Source organism: Sphaerodactylus townsendi, linkage group LG08 (genome assembly GCF_021028975.2).
Source record: "Sphaerodactylus townsendi isolate TG3544 linkage group LG08, MPM_Stown_v2.3, whole genome shotgun sequence".
Lineage (NCBI taxonomy): Eukaryota > Metazoa > Chordata > Lepidosauria > Squamata > Sphaerodactylidae > Sphaerodactylus > Sphaerodactylus townsendi.
Genome location: NC_059432.1, coordinates 55,733,469 through 55,747,067, shown reverse-complemented (window position 1 = coordinate 55,747,067; position 13,599 = coordinate 55,733,469). Strand labels below are relative to the sequence as shown.

At 40.8% G+C, this 13,599-nt stretch overlaps 1 protein-coding gene and 1 long non-coding RNA gene across 7 annotated transcripts in view; one reads left to right on the top strand and one right to left on the bottom strand.

Annotated features, from left to right (window-relative positions):
- VTI1A (vesicle transport through interaction with t-SNAREs 1A) overlaps positions 1-13,599 on the top strand; it is a 312,235-nt gene that overhangs the window by 122,162 nt on the left and 176,474 nt on the right. The window lies entirely within an intron of this gene.
- Positions 233-5,739, bottom strand: LOC125437720. Its single transcript, XR_007245260.1, has 2 exons — positions 4,925-5,739; positions 233-2,981 (listed from the first exon to the last, which is right to left on the bottom strand). It is a non-coding gene; the product is annotated as an uncharacterized LOC125437720 (long non-coding RNA).

Here is a 13,599-nt window from a genome sequence, read left to right as displayed (position 1 = left end):
TCCAGATGTTGATCAGGGCATCAACAGGCTCACCAACTCCATCAGCTGAAAGCTATCGAGAGCTGTCTGAAAGTCATTCAGGTCTATCAGGTATGGGGACAGATCCTCTTAATTGATTCCACATCCCTGCTTTGTATCCTTTCAAGTCTTCGGATCCCCTTTTCTCTGCCCAGAGCAGAATGTTATGGAAATGATTCTAAATATTCCCAATTAATACTCACAAATCCGACAGTAGCAGTGAAACAGTTTATTCAGGAACACGTCTATATAGAGGTGGAGATTGACCCTTGGTAGTAGTCAATCTGAAGTCTGAGGTGCAACTCGGCTCATTTTTATACATCTCCTAGCTAGCCCTGGCAGCCAATCAGGAAGTTCCACATGGTCCTCCAGACTGACCCCCAGTCGTACAATCTAACTATAAGGCATTAGCATATCTCATATGGGGTGAATGTAACTCTAGAAATTCCCTGGCTTGTTTTTGTAGTCATTTACCGATAACAGCTTCTGCATTTTAGTTCTTATAAACATATAATATAAAGCAAAACATTATCTTACAGTAAAACCTCATTCATTGTTTTAAAGCCCGTTACTCAACTTCCTCTTTCCTATATTTTTAAGCGCTCAGCTTTCTTCTTGTCTGGTAAACAGGTTGTTTCATGCAAGCTATTACAAATCTTTCTGTTAAACAAGTTCCCTTTTCCCTTTATCATTGTACACATTGTTTATGAATCTCTCACAACTCACAATTTTCTCATATCAATTCCCAGCTTTTCTTTTCATAATAAACTTGTGAGAGTTCACCCTACATACTTCATCTCATTCCCTTGGTCAACTTCTCATCTTGTTAACACTTCATACATAGCTATTTCTTCTATAGGAAGGGAAGTGTAAGATTCATTAACAGGCATGTCTCCAGGCGGCATGTATACTCTCTCGGCTATGGCTAAGGCAAGGGAGACTTGGGTGTGGGCAGGAACACAATAATAGACCAATATCACCACTCCTACCAAGCCAATCAATCCCAATCCCATTATTAGGTCTTTTAGCCACCCGAGGTCAGGAAACCAGTCCCGCCATTCAGTATCTTTTGAAAATTCGTAACATTATACAACTTATACATATTAGTTTCAATTTGTCTTAACTCATTGATATAATGGCAACAGGTGGTAGCAAGCCAGAAACAAAAGCCTCTCCTGGAGTTCAGCATGAAGCCCAAAGCAATTTCATGTTGAAACGTCCTTTTAAAATCAACTTTGACTCTCATATTCTTGCTACTATTTGCAGTGTTGTTAGCTAGAGCTTCTAATTCAATGGACATTCTGTGTAACTGTTCAACACTCCACACATCTTTCATAAGTGGCCCTGCTATAGCTATACTATTCTCTTCTAATGTCAGAAAGTTTTGTTGCCAGGCTTTCCTGGGTTGCTTTTTCTGGTAGTATGCTATGTTTCCAGGTTTTAAAGTTCCTAAGGTGCAAGTGCCTTTCCATCGGGGTGGAAGTATCTTAAGCGCAAAACTACCACAAATTCAATAAATCCCTGGCAGGAGTGCATATATGTATAAGTTTACATCATATCTAATTTGTAAATGAACCATATTAAAAGGGGTTACCACATTATTAAACAATGACAATGCACCTGGATATTTGTCATACTGCTTTAAGCAATTAAAAGCAGGGTCCTTTTCAAACCAGGGGTTATCTTTGCACACCATTCCTGCCTGAGAGAATATTATGGTCCTGAAACAGGTGGGATAATTACCTAATTTTTCTGCTATTTTGGGGTTAGAAGCAGGGGACGGAAAAGGTCTCAGTGGCTCTGGGGGACCTGTCATCCCTATCCATAATGCACGACCTTGAGGGGTTATCATCTTGTCGAGCAACTCTCCCTCTAACGCTCGCTCTTCAGCCCCCTCTTCATCTATTACCATCCACTTCAAGGCTTGCTTTCCAGTTTTTTCAAATGTTTGCCACTGGAGGCAAAGTGGAGTCATAGGCCAATCCCAGGGGTGTGCCAAACTGGTGCGATTGGTATCAACAAACCCCTTATCTCCGTTGTTCGGAATTTCTGTAGGGTTCGTGGCCCCAGCACAAAAAGTGTCGTTCCAAGCCTCTAATGTGAGGACAGACGATGATACTATGGGCCAACCCCCTCTTCCCTCAGCAGGTCTTTGGCTACATAACCAGCATTCAGACACATTTAGGGCTCTGCTCATACGTTGGGCCATTTGGTGGAACTGGTTTTGGCGCCAATCCATTTGGACTAGGGGAAGCACAAATAACGGTAAGAGGAGTTTCATGTCTCCTTCTTTTGCTCTTTCGTTGTTGTCGGGCGTTAAACTACTTAATGTTTACTGGACTTAATATTTATCCCTAAACTTATTAACTAGGGGACAAAGCATGGGGACAAATGGCTGCTTTTCCTCTTTTTCTGTGTGCGACTGTGTGTAATTACTTTTAATTGTACCTAACAAAACCTATTTAAATAATCTGCTGGCCAATTGTTAAAACACATTCCTCTCTTCTATAACTATTCTTATATGATACTTAATTTTTCTACATTCAATTACATTCAATTACATACAATTACAATTAATTACTATAAAAGCAAACCCTAACAACAGCAATTATTAAAATACATATATAAAATGTTCAAACCGACGCTCAGGCGTCCAGGGGTTTTCTTAGTCTAAATAGCGAAGATAATGTTTGTACGGAACAGCAAAAATCATAAATAGTTCAGGTATAGTTCCAGAAAACAGTTCAGGTATAGATCCGAAAAATAGTTCCAAAAATAGTTCCAAAGAAAAACAGGACTGGTGGAGCTGGCGTCCTCTGTTTAACTTAAGTTGCTAGAAGTGGTCTCAATGCCACCCATAGTCTCAATGGTTCAGTCTCCACCGACAAAAACTTAGTCACCAAGCAGGCTGGAAAAACAGACTGTGTTCTTCTAGGGGCGGAGTCTGCCGCAGCACTTATTTCCTGTGAGCAAACAGAACAAAGGAGAGTGCCAGCAAGATGCTCATATATATTTTTATAATCTATATATACTTTCTTATGTATCTCACCCTATGAAGTTTAGCTTACCAATTGAGCTTTCTAATCTAACTCTTAAACAAATTTTAACTTGTTTTAGTCTCCAAACCTAATATGTACATTATATACTTTACATTACACAAAACTTTTATTCTTCACTCTTTTCAGAGAATTACATAGGCCCATAGAAGCTTTTTTTCATTACTTTCCTCATTGGCAAAACAGCTGCCCTGTTCCCCTCTTTCACTTCTGTCTTTCTCATGTCTAAGCAAGTCTTTGCTTGTGTTACAGACCCTCAGTTTGGTATCTTTTTCTCCCTCCTATATCTGCCTTCTTTGCTTTTGGGAATCTATCTTCCATTCCTATGTCGGGTTTCCATTCTCGCTATAACTACATTTTGGTTAACTACTTCCTTACATTATATAAATCTCTTTCTTTCTAGCTGGGCTGGGCTGGCACACAATTCAGTTTACTAAACAGAACAAACTCTTGCCCCGTATAGTCTTGCACAACACATCACAATAACACAAAACATATATTAGAAACACATATCTCTTAAAAACATATCTGTTTTCTTTTCTTTTTAGGCCTTTTTATACTTTCCGATAGCTGTCAGTGGTGTGGTGTTGCACAAAAATAGGAATACATGTTCCACAATAATTATTTTTGCTGAGAAATCATCTCAATTGCCCCTTGATCTGGGGAAGGGGTAGCTCTTGTATCCCTTCCAATTCATCGTTATAAAGCCCCACTATACTTTGGAACTTCCAGGGACCACCCAACACACACTCTCTGTCAATCTCTGTCACCATCCCCAAGCGGGTTATATTCTCCCCCTCTCTGAGTAGGTCTGCCACTCCCAATTTTGTCTACAGCTCCCTACCTATAAACCGTATGCCACTGGCATCTGCAAAAACTCATGCACATAAAGGGGCTCATTACCATTTACATACACGACAAGGGGTGCTAGAATAGGGATTTCCAAGGGATTCCCTCCTACTCCTACCTCCAGTGTGCACCATCTGGGGACATTTTCAGAACTCATAGCACCCGCATCAACATGGGAAATTTCTGGGTGTCTGTCCTGTCTGGATCTGTTTGGCAGTTTGCCGGTCCGTCCTGTCTAGGTCTCTCTGACCTGACCTTCTCCAGTCTACCAAACCTACCTAGCCCTTTGCCCCAACCGGGTCCAACCCGCGCTGGCTGACTAGGCTTCTTATTTTAACCGGGTCCAACCCGTATTGGTCCAGTCGGGTCCAACCCGCCCTGGCTACCCCAACCAGGTCCAACCTGCGTTGGTTGACTATTCTTCATACCTTCTAATCTATTCTAAAACATCTGCATGCTATCCCCCAATTATATAATCCCAGGGAGTGCCATCCTTTCCCTTCTGGGGGGCCCAAATGCCGTGTTGATGCCGACAGAGAAAAACTGCCCTGAACAATTCCCGAAACGTTCCCAATTTTTGGAGCCTGCAGGTTTCCAATGCCTGAAACATGCCTGAAACATCCCCCCTCCTCTGGCCGCTCCAATGCACCGCTCTGATGCACTGGTGCTGCTTGTGGAAATGGGAGGCAAGTGAGAGGATCTCAAGTTTGGTATAGTAGGGTCCATACTCTGCCTCTACTGCTTTGCTTGGGGAGGTATACCTGGCATACTTCTCCCTAAACCTTGTTTTGGTCAACACACCACCACACTATGGGAAATCCAAACTTAATAGTTCATTAATATGCGTACTAGCACAATTGCCTGCACATCCTTACATACACTAATTCATAAAAACCCCTATATCCTTCCCTTATATATCCTTGTAATTGCCCTTGTAATTCCATTATCACCCAATTTACCTGTTTAATTGTTGGTCCTGGACCAAAATAACAGCAACTCACCCAATCAGTAGACGTCTGTCAATGTTAGCAGCCGGCGGCTGTTTCACTGCCACTGTTTTGGGGTTCTTTGACGTGGAGAAACGGAGAGCCGTGTGGAAAGCGGGCCAAGCCAAAGAAAGGCCAGGGGCGCCTCCCTATTTCCACTCAGTTCACTCCTTTTTCTCTTCGGTCAAACAGGCAAAATGCCAAATGGGCACTCAAAGAGCCCTCTTGTTTAAACGGCTCCCCGTACGGGCCACCAAATTGTTATGGAAATGATTCTAAATATTCCCAATTAATACTCACAAATCCGACAGTAGCAGTGAAACAGTTTATTCAGGAACACGTCTATATAGAGGTGGAGATTGACCCTTGGTAGTAGTCAATCTGAAGTCTGAGGTGCAACTCGGCTCATTTTTATACATCTCCTAGCTAGCCCTGGCAGCCAATCAGGAAGTTCCACATGGTCCTCCAGACTGACCCCCAGTCGTACAATCTAACTATAAGGCATTAGCATATCTCATATGGGGTGAATGTAACTCTAGAAATTCCCTGGCTTGTTTTTGTAGTCATTTACCGATAACAGCTTCTGCATTTTAGTTCTTATAAACATATAATATAAAGCAAAACATTATCTTACAGTAAAACCTCATTCATTGTTTTAAAGCCCGTTACTCAACTTCCTCTTTCCTATATTTTAAGCGCTCAGCTTTCTTCTTGTCTGGTAAACAGGTTGTTTCATGCAAGCTATTACAAATCTTTCTGTTAAACAAGTTCCCTTTTCCCTTTATCATTGTACACATTGTTTATGAATCTCTCACAACTCACAATTTTCTCATATCAAGAACAGAAGAGCAGAAGAGTATGACCTGAAATATGTATGGAAGCTGTTATTACCTCAGACAGGCTCACTGTTGTCTGGAGATCATGGAATCCAGAGCTTCTTCTGTCAAGGTAACATCAGTATGGATGTTGAAATCTCCCAAACAACCAACCCTGAATTTTTCAACACCACTTCGAAGACCATCTCTAACTGCTCAGGAAGGGAGATGGTTGGGTGGCTCACAAACTGAATCCCCATACTGTATCGCATTATCAACTCTAGATCCATACTCTTAAAACCACAGAGTCCTGGACAAAGCATTGGGCCAAGGTGATAAAATCCCAATAGATCAACATCCCCTTTCTACCCATAATATCTATGCTGATACATCTCTGAGTACCTCGGAGGGGCATAGTTGGGAGAGGTTGTCCCCTCCCCCCTTTCTCTTACATGGCCTGGTCTTAGTTTACTTTTTATTATGGAATTCCTCTCTCTCCTCTTTTGTTTGTTTGTCTTCTAGGCAGCTCTTCTTCAAATGGGTTCAGCATGGCTTCAACAGAGAAATTGTCCATTTGTGAACATCATCATACAATAAAACCCATAAAAACTGATATAAGTTCCATAATACCAAAGAACTTTGGAGGCTCAAAACTGAGGATATCAAACGTAGTCAATACTCTCCCACATCAGTTTCTTCAGTTATACTGGAAAGGAAAGAGGAGAGGGAAGGTGCGGAGAAAGGTTAGCCTAATGGGAAACCATGAGCCTGAAGGAACAGCTCTGTTTTACAAGCTCTGTGAAATTACACTATATCCCTCAGGGCCTGGCCTTATTTGACAAGAGCACTCACCAGGCCAAAAAAGCCCTGGTCCTTGTTTGGAGATGGTCACTGTTTCAAGGCCAGGGTTTGCCATCAGATTGTCATTTCCTGAGCTCAGAGCTCTTTGGGTAACATATGGAGAGAGGCAGTCTCTCTGGTACAACCATCTCAGAACATTTAGGGCTTTCAAGGATAATACCAGTATCTTGAGCCTGATCTGATATTCCACCTGTACTTCAGCTTAAAAAAATAAATGACCCTGTTGTTTCCATGTGGCTGAGGAACAAGAAAGTAGGCATATTTACATGTGAATGAGTATGCATCCATATTGATTTAAATTGACCAGTGTTCAAATACCCAGTCGTCCATGAAGTTCACTGAGTAATCTTGTGCTAGTCATCCTCTCTCAGCTAGATCTGTCTCACATGGTTATTGCAAAAATAACGTGTAATTGGAAGAAACTATGTATGCCACCTTGAACTTCTTGAAGGAAAGGCTGGATAAAAGTATTACATTCCCATTGATTCCCTAAATGCAATAACTGGGACAAAACTTTAAACTTCATTGGACCAATTGATAGATCAGGATGGTGAGTTTTCATCACGTTCTCAGCTGAGGTCTAGATATGACTTTTGTTCAGTAATAGTATTTGCAATTGCAACATCTGTTGGAATCCAAGTATAGCCCTGCAATCCTGGGACTGAGGCCAAAACCACTCAGAAGGCAGCATTACCCCAGTGCCAGCATAAATGCCCCTTGTGCCAGCATTAGGGGCATTTATGCCAGAGCAAAGGCACTTTTACTGGTTGTGGGGAACTGTATGGCAGTGCAACATAATATAGCGGTCTTTTTCGCCTCTACTTTGTCTGAAGAACTTTGTCTATGCACTGAAGATTTCTGTTATATTTTCTAGCCAGTATTTCTTTTAGTAAACACATGTACTGTATTGTTTTATTTAGTATCTGTATGTGCACCTTATGATTTTATATTCACTGTCTATTTCTTAAAGCAGTTATTTTACAATCTTTCTTTTAAATAAAAATATAAAAATTTTGCTTTGTGTTTTTGAGTACTGGTTCAGAACCCAGGGCTTGGCATTGCTACCACCCCAAAGGACTGAACTGGTCTTTGATATGGTGTCTGCAATGAGGATTGTGAACCAGTTTACTCAAATGTAAGAGCAGTGAATGTAAGGTTGCATTCAGTACATAGTTTGTTTTTTGGCTAGTCAGGAATGCAGTTTAAGGCAGCTGACGGAGGCCAGATTGTGAAGCCAAAGCGTAAATACTGCCAAGGGACTGGAGAAATAGAGGTTACACTACACAGTTCTGTTCAGACTGTCAGAGAGTTGCAGCTTCTCCTAAGGGAGTTAAGCCCCACTTGCAGTATCAAGTTGTCTCTGATAACCAGTAGTGGCTCATAAGATGGTAAAGAGGAAGAAGATTTATTTGCTTTTCCCAGAATGTCATTTAGCCCTGTAACACTAGTGGGAGACAGGGGCTCGAAGAGCGACAGGAAATGGTAACCTGCTTAAAGCATTCATCTGGCTAATCAGCAAGCAGCTTTAAATCTGCTACCAAACCGGAAGCCTTTCGAGAGTGAGAAGTCCTGGGAAAAGAAAACGTTTCCTTGTTTTTCTCCAGGGATGATGTTCTCCCTTTTCTGACTTTGTTTGAAATTGCTTGTGAAAGTTATAATGTTCCATACTTTGCATATGTTCAGATTCTGTGGGTGCACGTGTCTGGAGGTTTGCTAGGTGAGCTTACTCAGAAAGGTGATAGAACTTTCAGAGTCTTGCATTGAGGCATTTTGGGAAGACAGGAGATGAGCTGCTCCAGGAATTGTGCAGAGCATTGCCCAAACCAAAAGAAACCATGACTGCATTCATGTAAGGAGTTAGAAGGACTGATATATAAAACAGATTTAAGGGCACCAGACTTCAGAGGGAATCTGAAAAATCACCTAAAGAGACTAAGGTATTGTGTGACACCTGACCCTCCGGCTATTTGCCCCCTCTGCTGGCGCATTTTCCACTTCCACTGGTGAGGTGGGCACCTGCATCAGTGTGAGCCCGCACTGATTCCAGAAGTCTTTTTGTTTCCACCCTCCGAAATGGACTTATTCTTAGATATTTGGAAGCCTTTTTATATAAACCTTTGTGTATTTCTGCCACCACTGTTGCTATGTTGTTGTCTCTACTTTGTACATACTTTTTCTTGCAGAATTTTGAATTTTTCTTTGTTGTTATTGTCCTTTTTCTTTTTCTTCCTATTTTTGAAAGAAAGAAAAAAATTAAAAAGTTTGACATTTTAATTCAGTGGTTACTTTATTTCACTTGAATTCTGGTTATTTTAATTTGTTTAGGTTAGACTTTTTGAGTCTGATCTTTAATACTGAGCCAGTGTTAACGTAGTGATTGGAGCATTGGACTAGGCTCTGGTAGACCTGGGTTCAGATGTCCACACTACCATGACACTCATTGGATTACCATGACACTCGCTTGAACCAGACAAGTCTCTTTGCCTTACCCTACTTTACTCTTTGCAGGAAGGACAATATTAAAAAGTTGTATCACATGACAGACAATAATAGGGTGCTAGTTTGAGTTTTTTAAATCAGAAGGAATGTTAAGAAAATGTTAGAAGTGTTCTTATTCTAAATGTCATATTGCTTGGTCATTTGACTTGGATATCCCAGGCTAGCCTGATCTTGTCAAATCTCAGAAGCTGAACAGAGTTGGCCAGGCTAATATTTGAATGAGAGACTTCCAAGGAAAACCAGGGTTATGATGTGGAGACAGCCAATGCAAACCACCTCTGAATGTCCCTTTCTTTGAAAACCCATAAGTCATCTGTGACTTGATGTCATATTATATATTCAGGAAAATGACAGTATGTGTCAGGATATGATATCTACAGGAAAAATTGTCCAGTGAGATAGAGCCCTCTTGTCCCATTCAAGTGACTTTCTGAAGAACAGTTGTACACTTATGGAAGCTTATTACAGACAGCTGTAAGCTGCTGCTACTGAAACTAAAATTACACATTAGGTTCTGAGAAGTAGTGATCTATCAAGTCCTCAGTTCAAATCATACTGAGTAGGTGGTTTTAGGCAAGTCACTATCTAGGCTCAGCCTACATGTTTAACGGTTCAGCAGCTGACAAAGCCTTAGGACAGCATGGAGCAATGTATCCCAATATCAGCGGACATACTTGCTTGCCTAGTGCCCAGGCATGTAATAATGACACCAACAGCCTAATGGAATGAAAATGGCCACAACTTTAATGGTGCAGCAGCTGACTGAAACTAAATTTACCATTATATTCTGAGAAGTCCAGCAAGTCCTCAGTTCAAATCAGTAGCTGGTTTTAGGCAAGTCAGAATCTTGGCTCAGCCTGTATGTTTGCAGTTGGAGAATAGGTCTGCATTATTTTACAGGTTGATTGTCAGGATTGTGGAAAATACACGTGAAACACTCTGAACCTTTTTAAAATGGGCTATATAAAGTGTTATGTCAGACTGGAAGTTTTCAGAAGACAAGCAAGCAGTTCACTGTGTGACCATATTATTACAGGTGCATGACAGCCAAACATATTTTAATTTTTAACCCTGGGTTTTGGAAGTACCTTTTCCTATTCTTTCATTTTGCCCTAGCTATTAAAGAAGCCAGTGTCAAGAGACGTGCCACGTGTTCAGGGCAAAGGCTGCACACATGCCTGATTTGGCTATGTTTATTTTTATTAAAAGCAACAGAAATGTGCAGCTGTGAAAGAGTATTTTGCAGTAATCAGCAAATGTAATTGCTAGTTTGACTTGAATCTCAGTTTGTAGATCTAGCATGAGCAACTTTATATTAAGTGCACATATTAAAGTGGTTTAGCTAGATTCCTTCATAGGTCTGTTCCTTCATGAGGGAGGGAAGAAAAAACCCAGGCAAAGTTAGGTAAGCAGCTTCTTCTCCTGAATAGTTTGAATTTCCCAGGTGTTAGACTTTTAACCACTCTCATATTATTATTTAATGTGTGTATTCACTGTATCTGGAATGTGGTGCCATTCACTTTTGTGTTGTCCTAAATGCTTTTGTTCACAGCTGCATTCCATGCAGTTCAGTCTTTCAGACCCATATATTTACTAATCATTCAAGAGTCCTATAGTATTCACACATATATTATATAAAATAAAAAATACATTATTAAGGCTGTGTGTGCTGTGAATGAATGATTACAATTTGCCTATCATGGTAATAACACCTGTTAGAGGTGTGATACAAAAGCCAGTGACAGGCAGTGTAATTTAGTAATTGTAGCTATTGTACTGTATGGCTGGTCAGTTCACCAGGCAAGTACAAAGAGACTAGTGTTATAGCAGAACAGGGGTGGGTAATCTTAACAGAGAGAGCTAGCTGTGTACTGAAAGAGACTGTTGGTGGGGGCCTAAACTCTCAGGGGGCAACTTAGAATGAGTTGAAAAGAAAGAGCAAAAATGCAAAAAAAAATAGCATAGGGTTTTTTCTGTTTCATTTCTTAAAGTCGCAGGAGACTTTTGCTGATGAGCATTTCTGATTCTTGTTTGACTTGCTGGGAATAAAGAACAGATGACTGAGAGTTGGGTGTCCCCAGGAAATGTAAGGAATATAGAGTGTAGATAGTGAATATTTGGAATGGGCTGGGCAAGGTTGTTATTTGCAGAAAACTGGTATGGAGAAAAGGCAGCGGAAGTAGTAATCACAATAAGTGACTTATGGAAGGATTGAGGATAAAAAGTCATTTCTTTTTCTACACTTACAGATGTGGCTGGAGAATACGTTCATAAATAAAAAGAGCTTTTCTGTCCGTATAAAAAGGATGAACAATGTGAGGGATTTTTAAAAAGTGTAACAAAATCTTCACTAACAGAAAGCCTGACATGGGAATATGAACCTACCTATTTCCTGAGAGGCTCTATTTACCCCTTCCTGAGGAGAATATATAGTGTTGTTCAGTGTAATATGATGTTCTTTTATACCAGTAGCAAGCTGTGCTCTTTTTTAGTTTCTGGTTCCTAAAATATTATCTGGAAAGAAAACAGACTAACAACTCCTCCCCCTCCCCTCTTTGTTTCTGTGGAACCATGCTGATGATGTTGAAGTGTCTGAAATACAGGTCTAGATTCTGAACCTTAAAAACTTTCATATTTTCCCTCTGAACCTACTTCTGAAAACCCTTTCTGTGCTCAAGGTATCTGTTGCTTAGACTTGTCTTTTTCGGGTCAATTCAGAATCTGTTACAAACATTGTTTTCTTCCATTGCTGTTTTTACAACTACTTGTCTGTCTCCTAGAGATTAACTGATGGTCAATAAAAATGGGTCTTCTGTGACCTTAAAGATTCATATTACAGCACTGGAAAGGTAAATGTCCACCTGTAGTAATCCAGTAGATGGAGATCTTGACAACTTTTATCAACGTTTGATCATATGGCTTATAAACAACAATTGTGCATGGACATATGTTTAGATATCTGGAAATCTTTTATAGATGCTTATCTGTAGACTTGCCTTCATTGTTTATTTTGTTATATTTTTATTTATTTCTGTTTGAGATAATTAAAATTATTTTTTTAAAAATTGCTGTTTTTATAAAGTCTGCTGTACTAAAGCCATCCTATATTTCAACTCTAGATTACTATCCTAATTCGGTTAGAGATACTGGTGTACTTCCTCAGCCAGGTCCAGCAGCTGGTCCATGCACGTGATGTGTACAGGCGAGATTGTCTCCAAACAGCTGATCGGAAGCATCCCAGTCTTATTTACTTGGCTATTATGTTTACTCTTTGTGTGGGGAAATATCTCCACCCCCCTACCTATTTCCAAAAGTTAATCTACTATTGGCCATTTCCCATTCTTGTGTTTGTGTCCTGTCTTATGTATTATGCAGCAAGCAATCTCTTGCACATTTTGTAGCACTGGCATTGAGAAAGGGAAAAAGCAAAAAGTGAGGCTGATGCCTGACCAAAGTTGTCAAAGTTGCACAGCTACCAGCTGAGTCCAGCTGAGTCCCCAAGTTACTGGTAGCGTAGGCTGACCAGACGTCCCGCTTTTGGCGGGACAGTCCCGCCTTGAAACAACTTGTCCTGTGGGTTTTTTCAAATGTCTCGGGTTTTGGAAGGCTGCCGCACTGCCTTCTGGGGCGCAAGGAAACCTTCCATGTGGAAGTCCTGTGACAGGGCGGGAAACAGGAGCGCCCCAGAAGGCCGTGCACGCCTGTGACTGCACGCGCATGTGCGCTTGCGGCCGCCCGCCCGCCTGTCCCGGTTCGCGAAGGTGACCATCTGGTCACCTTATGGTAGTGTCACTAGGTCTCACCTTATTTGCACTATTTTGGGCCCTCACTCCATTTTGATAGTTCAGACACCAACGAATTTTCCATTTTACCAGGCACTTCGAGCAAAACCTGTTGCTCACCCCTGTACTTATACTGTGGAATAGTCTCCTGCTCTTTGTCCTTTCCAAATCCCTTCTCTTTTTTAAAGCTTTCTCTAAAAATAAATCCCTCTGGGTATTTTCTGTGTGAGGAGAGACTTGTGTGTTTCCCTGTTGTTAATACAGTGCAACAGCAACAGGACTTCCACATGGAAGGTTTCTGAAGTATTTTTTCCAGGCATTGCAATGAAATGGTATTATACTGATATATCATTGTATTGGCCTGTATCAGGTTTCCTGAATCCCCAGCTTTCATTTTTTAAAGTAAGTCACGAGCCCCTTTCCTTGTAGAGATATGAAAGCTGAGAACTCAGAAAATATGACAGATTTTGGAATAATGGTATTTATTTATTTAACAATATTGAATCACTAGGAAGGAAGAGGAGCTGAGAGCTCGCCAAGTCAGCTATCCCCCTCCCCCAGCAGCCCAACCAAATTACATTCATGTCATATCTGGCCCGTATAACAAATGAGTTCGACACCCCTGCTCTGACTACTCATTTGCAAGAACCATGATGCTTGTGTGTAGGGTGTCATTCATGCTATCTTTAATATTAAGTAATGGAACTGTTAAAGACATTAAAACTGTCATCCT